The 3,434-nt window shown below is 37.7% G+C and overlaps 1 protein-coding gene across 1 annotated transcript in view; it reads left to right on the forward strand.

The window, feature by feature from the left end:
- The window catches only part of MCC (mutated in colorectal cancers), a 167,376-nt gene that overhangs the window by 127,704 nt on the left and 36,238 nt on the right, over window positions 1–3,434 (forward strand). The gene's annotated exons all lie outside the window — the stretch shown is intronic.

The following is a 3,434-nucleotide window of genomic DNA, read 5'->3' on the forward strand; positions in this document are numbered from 1 at the left end:
ATTCCTGCAAACATGTCCATGATTCCTGTTAATCACTCACAAAGTCTTTAATAAAACCAGGATTGCCGTAGTGAGTCACCCTCTTTTCTACCCTTGCTGTCTTTTTCTTTAGTTCTTATGGTACCCACATGAAATTATGCTTTCTTTTTCCCTATTTCCTATTCCAGTTCTCAGTATTCAAAGGAAAAATTTAGAAATGCAGCTAAGAAATTGGTTAACACTGTTAAACACCAAAAATTAATAAGTAAAATTTCTAGTTATTTAATAATTTGACAGTGTCTGTTTGCACCTGATTCATCTTGGTATCTCTAGGCTAGGCATTGCTCTGAAGCCTGAGGGCTTTGCTGCCTTGAGTCTCACTTAATGCCCCTACTCATGCTATTTCAAAGGTTCGAGCACTTCTTTACTCCCTCCAGCTGTTTAGAAGAAAAAGCTCTTTCCTTTTTTTTTTTAATTGTAGATTTTACAGATGTTTCCTTGGGTTTCTCCTTTTTCTCTGTTCCCACCTCCTTTTTGCTTTTTTTTTCCTGATCACAGAATTGAATGTGCCTGCCAGCCACTATTTAATTATTTAATTTTTTTTCTTTATTTGCATTCACCCATCTGGTTTTGAAAATTTTATAATACATTTCCTTTAATGTCTGTCCTTCCTCTCTCTTGCATTTCCAGGTTTTTATTGTGTCCTATGTGCTATACTGTATTCTATTCTACTAATAAATGTGACCTTCAGAAAAAAATGTATTACCTTGGTAACAACTGTTAAGACTGATGAAAGTATTGTACAGGGATGATGAGACAATTTTAAATAATATTTTCCAGACTAGTCTTTTTGCAACTTATGCATTCACCAGCACAGAGAAGAAACTGGCTCTTTGGAACTCTTTTTTTCTTGAGTCCTGTTCTTTGGTCTTCCTTTGGTTTTTCCTGTAGAATTATAGCTTGTGTGGAAAAGTACTTTCTGAGGAGGTTGTGCATACTGCTCTATTTACACTGGAGCGTTGGTGGCCAGAAATAGTTACCTGGGCTGACTCTGGTCAGTCCAGTGGGTGAGCAGCCCAGTCATGAGATTCTGGCTCAGTCAGTGTGTGAACTGTGAGATCAGTGATTTCACAGGTCAGAGACACTTACCCTGTTATCCTGTTCAGAATTACTGTTCAGCCCTCAGTGTTGCTAAAGTTAGTGCAGTTATTTATAGAAATTAATTCAGCATGTAATTTCTCAAATGAAGGCCTGGATAAGTAAATACATCAAGAAGCATGAATATGCAGGCAGTTTAAGTTGTAGCTGCTTCTATGCTGAAGTATTAAAGCAGTGACTTGCACAGATTGTAGCTGTGCTATGAGTTTTCTTTTATAAATGCTTTGCTGAGCAAAGCTTTGCCTGGCTACAGTTTTAGGTATGTTCATTTTTGTTGCTGCTGTTGTGTTGCAGATCCTTAAGAATAATTGGCTGTGTAATCACAGCCAATAGCCACTGCTCAGTAATAAAATACAGAGAAAACTTACCTGTGTTGAAGTTTTATGTAGTATGTTCCTTACATAAGGTGGTTTTAAACTTTGGAGGCAATGAATGCTTCATATTTTAAGCAACTTTAGTACTCAGTTTCCTGGTAGTCTCAGGAAGATTTCCTGAAATCTTCCAGGGCTAGCTTCTGGGCATAGGTGAATATTTTAGCAATTTTAGAGTAAGACATCGAGTCAGGGATTTGATTTTATGAAGGTGGCTTCTCTAGTGGTTTTCCTGTATGTTTGTTTGTTTTTAAATAATGTTGTAGCTGAAGCACTTGGCTAATTTAGTTTGTAACAGCCTGGGTTAAAATAATTAATAGTAAACATGATTTGATTTAATGAAGTTTAGGGTTGTGGGGGTTTTTTGGTGCTTTTTTTTTTTTTTTCCTCCCAGTATTGATGCCACAGTACAAATCCTGTCTGCACTGGCATTCCACATCTGCAAGCAGACACATGCATACATGGTTTATTTCAGTTTTATGTATATCAGCAGGCTGAAACAATTTGTTTGCATCAGTAGAGCACTTCTGTCCTTAAGCTTTGCGTTAATGCAGCTGTACCCATGCTGAAATGATACACTTCTGCGTGAATGAATGAGGCCTCAGCTGCAAATATGGAGAAGATACGTGCTATGAATGTGCACTTTATACACTCTGCTCAGTTTTTCGGTTTGGTTTGGTTTTGGGGTTCTTTTGTCTGGTGTATTGTTGTTGTGTTTCTTTAACAGAGAGACTAATGGATTTGATGAGATTAATTTTGTTCAAGGTGTAATAGTGCTCCATGACCGAACAGGGAAGGTGTGAGTTCAGTTAGCCATTTTGTGCTCTTGCTGTTGCCAGCTACAGCTTTTTATTAGTAATGTGCGATTTCTCTGATACATAAAACACAAGGGGGTTTTCTTCTTTTTTGTAATTTGCACATACCTAAAAATTCTGTTATTTTGACAATTCCTCAGGCAAGCTGACCTTCACTTTGCGTACAACCGAAGGAGAGGCAGGGTTAGTCTTCATGGCAGTAGAAGCAGACTTGTAGGAGGCTTGAGATGTGTTGATGACTGGAGGGAGTTCAAGCTTGAACTCATTCCTTAGTGCAGTAGTTTGAAAGGGTCTGTATATGCTTTGCAGAGAACTTGCTGACTGCAAGCAGAGATTGGTGAAGCACTGACCACATACTTCATGAGCTTGTAGCGGAAGAAAGCCAAAGCTTTCATTCAACTTTAATTTTGTTGGTTTTTTTTTTTACTAAGGGATTTGGGCTTGCTTAGTCAGTTCTTTGTGTAAATGTATTGTATTGAGTATAAAACCACCCTGGTTTAGAGAGTAGGAGTCAGAGTTGCGTTCATGCTACAGGTGGATATCAAATGGACTGAACCTTTATTTCACTGGACTTTTGGTAAAATTTCATCAGTTCTGTTTTGCAGATGGACTTTTCCAACAAAATCGGCATAGAAACTTGGTATTAAAGTAAACTGTCTATATTCAAGGAAATTTTCTCTTCAAATGGCTTTCTCCCCCTTCTCTCATCTCACACTCTTTGTTTGAGTTTCTGTGGGAAAAACCAGCTCTGTCACTTTACTTTGTGGCTTAATTGTTGTGATAAGTAGACCATTTGTTGTTTGTCTGTTAACAGTTTTTCCAAGGTAAGTGCTGTAATCCTGAGCTCAGATACAGTTTGGCTCCTGCAGAATCTATTTTTTTGTTTTTACCCTTTGGTAAATCTTTTGAAAACCTTCTGATGTCCGCTCTACAAGTATCTGATGTGTTATGAGGACTGTACAATGTTTGCAGTGTATGTTTACGGATAGCTTCTGCTGACTGTTGGTTGGGTACTTTGCTGGTATATTTTTGTCTGTACATTGCTCATGGTTTGGTAGCTTTACTTAACTTTAATTTCTTTGAGCCTAAAATATGACAAAGTCATCCTGGG

This window comes from Chaetura pelagica, unplaced genomic scaffold, assembly GCF_000747805.2.
Source record: "Chaetura pelagica isolate M959 unplaced genomic scaffold, ChaPel_1.0 scaffold306, whole genome shotgun sequence".
NCBI classification, from domain to species: Eukaryota; Metazoa; Chordata; class Aves; order Apodiformes; family Apodidae; genus Chaetura; species Chaetura pelagica.